This window comes from Silene latifolia, chromosome 1 (assembly GCF_048544455.1).
Source record: "Silene latifolia isolate original U9 population chromosome 1, ASM4854445v1, whole genome shotgun sequence".
Taxonomy (NCBI): Eukaryota; Viridiplantae; Streptophyta; class Magnoliopsida; order Caryophyllales; family Caryophyllaceae; genus Silene; species Silene latifolia.
Window position 1 is genome coordinate 68,668,610 of NC_133526.1, and position 13,850 is coordinate 68,682,459.

At 39.3% G+C, this 13,850-nt stretch overlaps 1 non-coding gene across 1 annotated transcript; it reads left to right on the forward strand.

Annotated features, from left to right (window-relative positions):
- The first annotated feature begins 13,505 nt into the window (after positions 1 to 13,505).
- LOC141619429 (small nucleolar RNA R71) lies at positions 13,506 to 13,612 on the forward strand. Its single transcript, XR_012531703.1, has one exon. It is a non-coding gene; the product is annotated as a small nucleolar RNA R71 (small nucleolar RNA).
- The last annotated feature ends 238 nt before the right edge of the window (positions 13,613 to 13,850 follow it).

Below are 13,850 nucleotides of genomic sequence, written 5' to 3' on the forward strand. Positions count from 1 at the left end.
TGTCAAAAGTAGACTCCCTATGGTGTTAGAAACACTGGAGGATCGCGGAATTCCCCTTCTTGCCTAGACAAGAAGAAGGGTTGTCCCCTCTCTACCATGCACAAAAATGGATACGATGGATAAAGGGATCGATAGATAATTGAGTTTCATTTGGGAGTTTGCTTTTGTTTTTGTTTTCCCCCTAATTTCTTGTGGCATATAACATTTGAGAACACTTTCTTTTGCCATTTTTTTGATTTTTGGCTTTTCAACACTTGACAACTTTACAACTTTTTGCATTTCTTTTTTTGAACATTTTCAAAGTCACCCTATATGTAGTGAGGGTGCCTTATATTTGAAGCTTTAGGAGTCTATTTTTCCTCCTCTTTTCATTTGATGCATTTTGCAAACTTTTTTTTATTTTTCATTTCATTCAAATCAATTTCTTTTTGTGCCCATTCCCTTTGATGACAAAAATGTGGTAGAACATGGATGATGGATGCATGCATGGTTTCAAGGGTCACCTTGTAATAAACGGTAGCCAAGGAGTTATCACACCACAAGGTACTCTTGACTAGGCCTTAATCCATGGGTCAAAGGATACTAGCATGACACATCCTAGGGTGTTTTACCAGTATTCTAACGAGCAAAGTCTTAAGAAGAAAAAGCATCTACTAGGGCCTATATACACTTGTCAAGCTTCCCAAGTAGACGGTTTCGCAAAATTTTCTAACATGCAACTACATGCCATGATGCAACTAACATATATACATCCTAATGCAAATGATTCGACCAACTAATATGCCATATAATCTAAATGCAAGTCCTAAATTCACATTGTTATACCGCATCAATCAAAATAAAGCCACATAGTCATTAACATAAAGAGGAAAAAGGAGATTGGAAAGATCATACCATGCGGTCTTCAATATCCTCATGTCTCGGATGTGGCGTAGTCGATCAATGTGAACAAGGATAAAACAAACACAATATATACAATAATATATACAAGTCTACACTACAAAGGAAATGAACTTGTTTTTGGATTTTCCAATTTTTCAATTTTTTTGATTTTCTCGAAATTTTTGATTTTTTTGGGTTTTTGAATAAAAGTTAAGTTAGAATTCCCCATCCCCACACTAATATGGGCATTGTCCTCAATGGCCAAAATGATGGGAAATCATGCAAACATGATGCATGAATTCTATACTAAATGCAAGCTACACTAATCTACACTACATGATGCATGGGTTTTTGTTTATGACGGAGAGCGTAATTTAGATTACCTCCCGTTGCGTATGCATGTACTTCCTTAAACCGAGATAGACATTATTTCTAATGTCTTAAAATTGGGGTAGTTCATGCACACAAGATGCAATGCATGAAACTATATATTGTCATTTTGGATTTTTCAAATGGGAACAATAAAATAAGAACACCTCAATGGGGCCGAGGTGTTAGTCCTCATGTTGCTAGGACTCTCCAACCAAAGACAAAGTCAAATATTGTACAAGTTAACAAAACATAAACTTCTTTCATGAAAATTGAAAATAAAAAGAAGAGATGAGGAAACTTCACTTAAGCTTGAGATGGGTGCCTCACGCCCGCTCCATCTAGCTATGAAGAGATCCTCTAGAGATCGCCGTCATCTCCCTCTAGATCACTATCCCATATTTCCTTGGATGCATCACTTGTATTCGGGTCCATGAACTCATCCTCTTTGCTACCAAGCTCCACCGTGTCCCCACCGCAAGATTTGTCGCTCCCTTCCTCTTGTCGCCCGTTTGCCCCTTCATTTGCCCTCTCCGAATTGGGGAAGAGTAAATCCATTTGTGCTCAAGAGGGAAATGCTCCCTCCTCACTAATCTTCCCACTTTGAATCATATCGTGGTATTGACGGTAGAGTGCATAATAATTGTCCACGGTAGCTTCATATTGTCGGAAGTGCAAATCTTGAAGAATTCCCGTTACAAAGTCATCACGGGGAAGGATAAAGGGGTTGGGGTGGTTGTACGGTTGATATGGGAAAGGGTAGGGAGGCACTTTGATTTTCTCATCTTGTGGTTGTTGCTCTTGTTGTTGTTGTTGGGGATTTGGAGGTGGTGGTGCTTGCCTTGCTTGGGTTGGGTTTGGAGAGATGAGGTCGGATGGGATTGGTGATAAAGGTCCCCTTCTTGGTGAGATTCTTGGTAGTCCGGTCATTGGTAGGTAGATTGGATCACTTCCTTTTGTTATCCACTTGACCCTTTTATCAACTCCCTCAAGGGTTATCCAATGATGATGTACAAGAACAAGGTCTTCATTTATCCTTGTGTTCCCGGTAAGAGGAGTGTACTCATTATTCTCATTAAATTTTGGATTGAAATGCTTTGGAATCTTTGTAATGAGCCCTCCATTAACAATGTGTTTCATCCCATCATCATCACCGTTCCTAAACTTTGCCCACTTTTCTAGTAGCACAAGAGGCGCATTAAAGTGGTACCCACCCCTTCTTTGGATATCGAGATAGGACTCCATGAACACAAGGTCAAGTTCGTTCACTATTGCCGGGTCTCGGCGAGCCAGTAGAGTGCCGGAAAGGAACCGGTAAGTAAGTCTCAAAATAGGATTTTGAATGTGGAAAGCTAGACACTCCTTGATGTACATGAAATATCGGCCGGTCATGGCCCTCCATAGGGGTGCAACACTATATCTCTTCGGTTTTGATGTCCGGATAGGCGAGACATCGAGACCAAGCACATTAGCAAATTCCACTAGAGTCATCATTCTTGAAACACTCTCCAACCTAAATTCTATGCATATCGTTCTATTCAAGGTTGTGATTTTCAAGAAGCTTAAAAATTCAAGCACAAGGGATCGGTAAGTTTGCTCGTGCATGTGGAAAAGGGTAGAGAGACCAAACAACTCAAAAAGAGCTTCCATTTGATGATAAATCCCAAGTTTCCTTAAAGTTCTATGACATAAAAACATAGTAGGGAGAATGTTCTTACGAAGAAGCCTGTGAAAAACGAGCCTTTGCACATCATTGACGAATTCAACATTTGAGAAATCATCAAGCCTTGTAAGATCCACAATTTCTTCATGCTCCCTCCTTAAGGTGTTGATATGGGAGGTAGAAGAGCTTCCTCTTACTCCTGGTCTTCTTCTATCCCTAAAAGAGGATCCCTTTGGTGTTAGAAATCATAATCTCATTATACTCAACATATTCAAATATGTTCAAATTTATTTAGTCATAAAATAAATTACAAATCTTATTCATGCAAACTTAAATTAAAAAGAGAAGAAATCATCAACCCTTACAATGATAATTTCGGATTATTGGGCACAAATGAGTTCTCCTACTCACTTGTTTTTGAGCTCTCCTAAAATGGATGAATAAAGATTCAAGAGTAGAATCTCTCCCAATAAATTATACCCAAAGTAACCCCTTAAAAGATTAATATTATCAATACTAGAACAATATTAATCTAAATAAAATTGACCCAAAATATGGAATTTTGTCTCTTATTTTCGGTTAAGAGAAGGGGGAAGATGGAGTAATTTTTCTCTCTAAAACTCTATATTTTAGATGATGTGAGAATGAATAATACACACTAGCTTTTGCATGTAATGTGTGAGTGAAAAATAAACAAAAATATTTTGCTCTTTTCTTATGGGAAAACCGAAAATGGGGAGAGGAGATAACCCAATGCTTGCTCACCTTTTCTTCCCAAGAGAAAGCTATGTATGCAAGGCTATATGTAGGCATTATCATTATGTTTTCCACTTATAAATAATCACCACAATTTTATCCTAAATACTCCCTCCATTTCGGTACACATACATAAAATGGATGAGTCCATTTTATTTGAGATTTTGTCAATATGTCACATGTGACACATTTCATGACATCTTATTTTTAAAATGTATTTTTAACCATTAAAAATCAACATATTAATAAAATATGTCACTTATAAAAATTAACATAATAATTCACAATTACTTGTACCAAAAAGGTTTACCAATTTATAAATCAGAACATCTTGTATTTATAATAAATAATTCATTCTGTTTCAATTGTTTCCGTAAACAATAATTTCATCTAAGTAATAAAACAATTCGATTACTTAGACCGTATCTTATTTAATCAAATTACAATGAGAAACGTAAATATTACTTCCAAAATCGTCCGTCAATTTTAAGTAATTTAATTAACTCGTATCGTCATACGATCAATTAAACATTCAATTAAGAGTGTTACCCTTTAGGTATGACCTAAGGGGATCAACTGATCACCACCGTCGCACGACAGTAATGTCAAACTCTAGTCAGCCAATCATTATCGATATGTGTGGACCAGTTGACAGTAAAATATTACTTCCCACATGTATTCTTAAAATGAGACTTAAACATGTGATCATCATGATCGACAGTTGTGATCGCATTATTGTCGGAGGACACATATTCCAACAATCTCCCACTTGTCATCGACAAGTGTGCGTCACCAATTCTCTTGTCCTATTACTATCTCCCACTCAATGCAAGGCGTCTTTCAGGTCGTACTTGCAAGTGATCATATCGAGAGTGGTTTCCTCGATCTGGAGAATAACTGATTGACTGGATTTATCTACCATAGATACCTTCCGAGCGTGGCCACGCATTTCCAGTTCATTACTCCTCGAGTGGCCCTGAGATATTGTTTTAACCCTGACAAGGGGGTGGACAATTCCTATCGCACTTATTCCCTTTGACTAGCCACAGCCATCATAACCCAAAATATGCCCATTTGACCCCATTTACGAAGGTCGTAGTAACACAAATCAAAGTTAATCTGAAACTGTGCCACCTTAGGCGAACAGTCTTTTGTCAAAAGAATCGACTCATTAGAATACTATAGTAGCTCTCGCCACGACCAGGCTATATAAATTTGCCAGAACTCTATAAGCGGTCATAAGGACCGACAAAATGTTCCTAACAGTCTGCCTATGTGATCGACTAGTCATCTCACATGACTCTATGGCACTTGAACTTGCCATCAATCGCATCACACTCTAGTCACTTCGAGACGTCACCTCATTGATGCGATCCCGCTAAGTGTTCACAAATTAAGATGTGGTCGTTGGTCACGGTCGAATCAAAACACAATTTATAGCTGAACAAGCAACTCTACAATTAGTAAAGAGGCAAGTTAAGGTCGGATCCCAAGGGACGGCAGTTGAAATGAGATTTCTATTGTAACTAGCGGTGTCTAAGGGGTGTCACAAATTGGGTTGATGTAGAAGGTTACTAAACTAGAATAACAATGAAGATAAACAAGCAAGATGAATAAAAAGGGGTGTAAACAATTGATTAAAGGCACTAGGGTGTCATGGGATCATAGGGGAATCATGGGATATGATCATACAAACATGTTCTCAAATGATAAGCAAGCAATTATTGTTGTGATGGATTGAGTTGGGTTATATCTTACAATCCTAGGAAAGTTTGGGTCCCGGAGCCGAATCGATTAGATTGTACAACACCTACAAGTCGACTTAATCTTCCCTACTCAACAACATGCATGGTCTAATGAGACTCGAGTTGGGTTATGTCTTACAAGTCTCATTGAAAAGATAGGAGATGATAGTAAATGCAAGGATTCATAGGCTTAGCATTTCATCAAATATAACATGTGCATGAGTTGAGATCAAAACAAGCAAGCAAATAAAACATGAAAGCATATTAATTTAAGCATGAATCATTCCCCATGTTGGTTTCCCCTAATCACCCATTAACCCTAGCTAAGAGACTACTCACTCATTATCATGTTGATCATGTTAGCAAGGTTGTCAATCATACTAACAATATGAAACATGATGAATAAATGAAAGTAATTAACAATAATTAAAAAGAGATTAAGAGATTATACCTACTAATGATTCCAATAATAAAGCTAGAATAATAGAAGTACTTGAATGCTAGATTGAGAGGTTGTCAATCTCCCAATAATAACCCAAATAATCTTCAATTACCCAAAATAAAGGATGAACAAAAGAGAGATTAAAGAACTAAAACTTGGATTAAAACTTGATTAATACTTGATTACAATATTAAAGAGAGATTTGATTGATATTAACTACACTAATTATTGATAAGAAGAACATGCTCCTCTAATTAGCCTAATGGGGTATTTATAGTGAAAATTAAGGAGGATGCATTAGGGTTAACTAAGGGCTAAACTAGTAATTACACTTTTTAAGTTGAGCAAGGAGGACCCGGTATTTTCTGAGAGAAGGGCTTCTCTTTTCGTAGCTTGAAGAAGACAATCCGTCTTTGTGAAGAAATCCGGGCGGAATAAGGTCGGGACGGCCGGATTTGGCGATGGAATCCGAGCGGATTCTCGAGGAATCCGGACGGATTGTTGAGGGGGAATCCGAGCGGATTCGGGCTGGGGACGCTCGGATTGTGCAGGGGCTGGACGGGCGGAGTGTTGACAATCCGCTCGGATTGTCAGTCAGCATAGTAACTTCTTCTTTTCTTCCCTTTTCTTCATAAATTCCTTGGGGATTTCCTTTGGGACTCAAGGATCTTTCCTCAACATTGCTCTTCTACTATGATATGTACAAAAGCCTTCTAATCTTGTCTCTCCTTGATGCTTGGTCATTGAATTCGATCAATTTAGTCTCGTTTTGCCATGAAAATGCAAGATTCTTACTCCTTTCCTACCAAGGGATCAAAATCTCAAAGAATATGCAAAACAAAGAACTAAAGATAAGAAATGACCCAAATAAGCACTAAAAAGCATGGAAACAAGGCTAATTCGGGGGCTAAATATGCGCCAATTGTGGTCACATCAAATATCCCCAAACCGAACCTTTGCTCGTCCCGACTAAAGAGGTGACAAAGACTAGGACCAATACTAACCTATCCTAATAATATAGCCGATATGAGACAATTAGCGGGTCTCACTCCGCCCCTTCAACTCACAACAAGACAACCATGAGGTAGGATGCCTTCTTGCAAGGCAAGGTGGGTCATGCCAAAATGGCGACACATCCAAACATTAAGCACAAAAACACATAATGGATGCATCTACAAAAAGAATAGCCACTCCCTCATCAAGTGGCGGAAATTATCTACAAGGGAAGCAATTCAAGGGTACACAATCCTTCATAGATGCAATTTGTTCAAACTACTAAGCCTAGAAGGATACCAATAAATCACCTCCAAGTTGTGTCAAGCTAGGGTACCTTTGTCCTCAATCGTTAAATGCTTTTGTCAAGAGTAGACTCCCTATGGTGTTAGAAACACTGGAGGATCGCGGAATTCCCCCTCTTGCCTAGACAAGAAGAAGGGTCGTCCCCTCTCTACCATGCACAAAAATGGATATGATGGATAAAGGGATCAATAGATATTTGAGTTTCACTTTTGGGAGTTTGCTTTTGTTTTTGTTTTTCCCCCCAATTTCTTGTGGCATTTGACATTTGAGAACACTTTCTTTTTGCCATTTCTTTTTGATTTTTGGCATTTCAATACTTGACAACTTTTTTTGCATTTCTTTTTGAACATTTTCAAAGTCACCCCAATTAGTAACGAGGGTGCCTTGTATTTGAAGCTTAGGAGTTCTATTTTTGCTCCTCTTTTCATTTGATGCATTTTTGCAAACTTTCTTTCACTTTTCATTTCATTGAACTCAAATTGATTTCTTTTTGTGCCCATTCCCTTTGATGACAAAAATGTATGGTAGAACATGGATGAATGATGGTTGCATGGTTACAAGGGTCACCTTGGAATAAACGGTAGCCAAGGAGTTATCACACCACAAGGTACTCTTGACTAGGCCTTAATCCATGGGTCAAAGGATACTAGCATGACACATCCTAGGGTGTTTTACAAGCATTCTAACAAGCAAAGTCTTAAGAACAAAAAGCATCTACTAGGGCCTATATACACTTGTCAAGCTTCCCAAGTAGACGGTTTCACAAAAATTTTCTAACATGCAACTACATGCCATGATGCAACTAGCATATAAACATCCTAATGCATATGATTCTACCAACTAATATGCCAAATAAACTAAATGCAAGTCCTAGATTCACATTGTTTTACCGCATCAATCAAAATAAAGCCACATAGTCATTAACATAAAGAGGAAAAAGGAGATTGGAAAGATCATACCATGCGGTCTTCAATATCCTCATGTCTCGGATGTGGCGTAGTCAATCAATGTGAACAAGGATAAAACAAACACAATATATACAAGACAATATATACAAAGGAAATGAACTTGTTTTTGGGTTTTTCAATTTTTTTCAATTTTTATGATTTTTTGAATTTTTTTCAATTTTTATGGGTTTTTTGAATAAGAGTTAAATGTCAGAATTCCCATCCCCACACTAATATGGGCATTGTCCTCAATGGCCAAAATGATGGAAATTATGCAAAGATGATGCATGATTTCTATACTAAATGCAATCTATACTAAGCTACACTACATGATGCATGGTGTTTGTTATGACGGAGAGGATAATTTAGTTTACCTCCCGTTGCGTATGCATTAACTTCCCCAAACCAAGTATGACACTATTGCTAATGTCAAAGGATGGGTATAGTTCATGCACACACTCTGCTATGCATGAAACTAGTTTGTCATTTTGGATTTTACAAATGGGAACAATAAGATAAGAACACCTCAATGGTACCGAGGTGTGAGTCCTTTAATGTTGCTAGGACTAAACCAACAATGATCAAAATGAAATAAAATACAAAGAGATATAGACAAACCATGGGAGTGTAGGAGTCTCCAAGGCTTGCTAGTCTTCCATCATGCTATCATCATCACCACTTCCCTCATGAGAAGTGGTCACATTGACACTTTCCTTGTCATTTGCTTCTTCACTTTCTTCTTCATCTTCCTCTTCACCATCCCTTTCTTCTTCACTTGCTTCTTCCTCAATATTATCATCAACTTCTTCATCATTTCCAACAACCTCATTGTCTCCCACCACGTCCCTAGATGCACCCGGAAATAAGACTTCTCTATCCGCCCAACTAGGCAAAGGACAAGATGGATCAAGGAGTCCTTGCCTAGCTAGATGTAGGAGGTGTGGATATTGAGCCAAATACGCATTTTTCCGATCTTCATGGGCTTGCTTGTGCATAGCTTGCATGAGAAGAGTCACATAGTCTTTCCCAATTTCAATTCCTTCCGGCTTGAACTCTTCATACTCAAAGGGGTAAGGTGGTATGACAATGGAAGAGGAGGGGGTTTCAAGATCACCCTTTTGTTGTTGAATGATATACTCGGCTTCTTCGGAAAGGGGAAGTAGATAATTGGTCCGGTGGACGCTTAGGCGACAAATCTTCGAGGGCAAGGTGAACGATCTAGCTTCACTAGTTAACCATCCATATTTAGTGTCAAGGGGGTTATGGGCAACCCACTTGAACTTGTGAATCATAATATGCATATCAATAAGATGGCCACCTTCCTTTGCTTTGTACTTCTTATCCATATTGAAATTAGGATCAAAGTGCTTAGCTAGGACCGTGACTAGGCCGCCATTGACAATAACGGCCGTGCCCTTCTTCCTATTATCAACATTAAGGCATCTTTCTATCAATAGCCTCAAAGAATTGTAAGGCTTGGTGTGAATTCTTCCGATATTCAAAGCCGATTCAAGGAGAATAAAATCGAGTCTTGTGAAATGATTGGTGTCTTTCCTAGCAATTATGGTATTTCCCACAACCTTGTGCCATACTCTTATGCCCGGATGATGGATCAAAAGAGCACGACATGCATGAAAATCCTCAAATTTCTTCTCGGAGATTGCCTCCCAAAGAGGCTCGGGGTCATACTTCCCATAATGCTTAAGATAACTCGATTCATCACTAAGACCCAAAATTTCACCTAATTCCGTAAAGGTAATGCGTCTACTAACATTAGCTAGACGAAACTCGAGATTTTCCCTATTCTCAACTTTGGTGACTTTCAAAGAACTTAAAAATTCCAAGACAAGGGAGGGGTATGTCAATTCCTTTGTTTCAAACAATTTCTTCAACCCCATGGCTTTGAAAAAGGCTTTTGTTTGTTCAAGAACACCCAATTTTTCCAAGGCATCTTTACATATGAATTTGGTGGATTGAATAGATTTCATAGCAAACTTGACAAAGGTATTTCTATGGGTATCGGAAATAAAAGTTACCTCCGGATAATGCAAAAGTTGATTAATTACCGGAGTAGAAGATGTTGATGGTCCCATAGAAGGTTGTTGTTGTTGTTGCACTTCCAAGTTTGGTGTTGCCACCACCATAGCCAAAGCTTTCTTTGTTTGAAGAGCCTTTTGCCTTTGTGAGAGTGCCTTAGCCTTTGGTGTCTTTGTTGCCTTTGTTGCACCCTTAGTCCTTGCCATTGATGAGCTTAACCAAGAAAAGAGTGAAAAATCTTCAATTTGTAGTATGCCCAAATCGATTTGAAGGTGAAAGGCTTTGCCTTTATGAAAACAAAAATCGACTCAAAGGTTGAAGATTTTGTTCTTGGTTTTGATTTTTGTTGAAGAAGGAGTGATTAATTTGTTGTTGGAAGGATGGTTTGATTTGATTTTGGTGAATGTTGTTGAGGGTTTTTGTTTTTATGATGGAGAGGATGAGGGTTTTGATGTTGTGGGTAGTGTTTATGAATGAATGAATGAAGGTGGGATGGGTTATAAAGAGACCGAAAATTTCAAAACTGCAGGGGCAATCCGTGCGGATTAGGCTCAATCCGTGCGGATTCTGCTTCTTCTACCTTTGCAAAAACTCGCCTAAAGACGGGCGGATTTGGTACAATCCGCTCGGATTTGCTGAACACGGGACGGGCGGATTTGCTCAAGGACGGACGGATTTCTGTCCAGAGAAATTTGCGTGTTTTCCTCAGCTGCAAAGACGGGCGTCTTTCTCACAAGACGAACGGATTCTTCAAGGCGGGCGGATTTTCAGAAATCCGCTCGGATTCTTTAACAGTCAAGAAAATTTCAAAATTCAGCTCAGTTCAAGACGGGCGTCTTTTCTGCAGGACGCTCGGATTGCATAAGACGGGCGGATTCTTGGGAATCCGCTCGGATTCTTCCCCTTTGTACACGGATTCAATTCCACCCGTGCACAGCGCATTCCCTTTATCATTCTTCCATTCTTTCTTTCAAGTCTTGTGTTCTTCATTGTGGGGGCACTACTAAGGCATGGATAGCCTAGGCAATTGCCATCCCCACACTAAGGTAAGGCACTACACATCAATTGAAATTGTTAGTCCCTCCCTCACTTCTCTCTTACATGACAATTATTTTGATCAAAGTAAATAAAAACCCAAAGATGACAAAAATGCAATACAAGAATTGAAATGTAAGTTAGGGAGTTAGAAATATTTACAAGTGGTGGTTTAGGGAGGACTCCACCAAACTCTCATTCTTGATGAGATGTCAAGGGGGCATGTTCAAGGTGTTGTTGATGTTGCTCAACACCTTGAAGAAGTAATCAAAAGCTTGTTCATTATTATGGTAGAGGTCCTCAATAGACCGTGGCCCTTGTTGTTGATCATGATCGATGGCATGTCCAATGTAGGGATTAAAAATCCCTTCAAATTCGTCGTCCCAAAGACCACAAACTTCATTGAGTTGATCATTGAAAATCTCTTGCTTAGATGGAGACAACTCTCCCAATTTCTTCTCTTGGCCAATGAGGTCATCCTCTTCTTCCTTGGTTGATTTTGATGAGCTTTGCAAGCTCTCCTTGTCACAATTTACTTGCTCTTTGAATGGAGCATCTTCAATTTTCTTCCTCCATTGGAGTTCCGATTTCTTCCTTTTATCTTTTCGGCTATAGTGATCAATCATGAAACATGGCTCATGCAAACGAGGAGCTCTCATAGTCTTGTCAAGATTAAAAGTTATGCTTTCATCTCCCACTTCTAGAGTGAGCTCTCCATGTTTCACATCAATCACCGCACCGGCGGTGTGTAGGAAAGGTCTTCCTAGGATGATTGGAATGTTGGAATCTTCCTCCATATCAACAATGACAAAGTCCACCGGGATGAAAAACTTCCCAATTCGCACGGGGACATCTTCCCATATCCCTAACGGTGTCTTCGTCGATCTATCGGCCATTTGGAGTGTGATGTTGGTGCATTTAAGCTCTCCCATCCCCAACCTTTTACTTACCGAGTATGGCATGACACTCACACTAGCCCCTAGATCACATAAGGCTTTGTTGATCGTCGTGTCGCCAATGGTACACGGTATTGAGAAGCTTCCCGGATCTTTTAACTTTGGAGGTGAACTCCCTTGAAGTATTGCACTACTCACCTTAGTGAAAGCGATAGTCTCAAGTTTCCGGATCGACTTCTTCTTTGTGAGGATATCTTTCATGTACTTCGCATAGGCCGGAACGTGATTGATTAATTCCGTGAAAGGAATTGAGACTTCTAAATTCTTCACAATTTCCATGAACTTTCCAAGTTGATCATCAAATTTGGGCTTGGCTTGACGACTTGGAAAAGGAAGTCTAATCACAATGGGCTCCTTCTCTTTGGCCTTGTCTTCATTTTTCTTTGAACTTTCTTCTTTTGATGATTCTCCATCTTTGGAGTTTTGCACAATTTCTTCCTTTTCACTAGCTTCCACAACTTCATCCTCAACTTGCTTCTTTGGTGCTTCATACCTTGTACCACTTCTCAAGTGAATGGCACTAACCGTTTCATGTCTAGGGGGATTACTTTGAGGTGGTAATTGCCCCTTTTGTCTTTGTGAGCTTGAAGATGCTAGTTGAGTCAATTGTGTTTCCAACATCTTGGTGTGAGCTAGAATGTTGTTGATGGTGGTTTCTTTTGCTTGGCTATCTTTTTGCATTTGGGGAAAAATTCTTGTTGATTCTTTTGCATTTGGAGGACCGCTTTTCGGACATCAAAGCCTTGGTCATTTTGGTGATTGTATGGATTTTGATTTTGGTAACCTTGGTTTTGATTGTAAAAGGGTCCTTGATTTTGGTTTCTCATGGGTGGTGGAGTGTATGTTGTTTGAGGGTTTTGAACATTTTGGCTTTTGTATGAGAGATTTGGATGGAACTTGGTGTTTTCATTGTAAAAATTTGAATAAGGGGTACCACTTTTATATGCTTGGAAAGCATTCACTTGTTCGGTTGTTCCCCTACACTCACTTGGGTCATGACCCAAAGTTCCACAATTCTCACATATCCCACTTGGGATTGATGAGGATGCCGTCATGGCATTGACATGATGCTTCGATGATTTTGAGTTTTCCTCAAGTCTAGCCATAGCTTGTTCAAACTTCAAGTTGATTGTATCGATATGGGAGCTTAGTTGGGCACCTAATTGAGTAACGGCGTCCACTTCATACTTTCCTCCTCTAGTAGCCTTGCGAGGCCTACTATATTGTGAATTGTGGAGTGCCATTTCTTCAATTTTGCTCCAAGTTTGGTTGTCATCAACCTCGGTGAACATCCCATTCGATCCCATATTGAGAATGTTCCTAGAATCTTCATATAAACCATTCCAAAATTGTTGTACCAAAAACCATTCGCTAAGTCCATGGTGAGGACATGAGCGACAAATTTCCTTGAACCGCTCCCAAGCTTCATACAAAGACTCTTCATCCCTTTGCTTAAAACCCGTAATTTGAGCTCATAGCATGTTGGTCTTTTCCGGTGGGTAGAATTTTTTGTAAAAAGCTAGAGCCAACTTCTTCCAAGAATCTATTCCAAGGGTGGCCTTATCAAGGCCCTTCAACCATTGCTTTGCGGTGCCGATTAAGGAAAAAGGAAATAAGACCCATCTAATTTGGTCTTGAGTCACGCCCGTTTGAGAGATAGCATCACAATAATCGCAAAAGGTTTCCATATGAGAATGAGGATCCTCACTAGGCATCCCC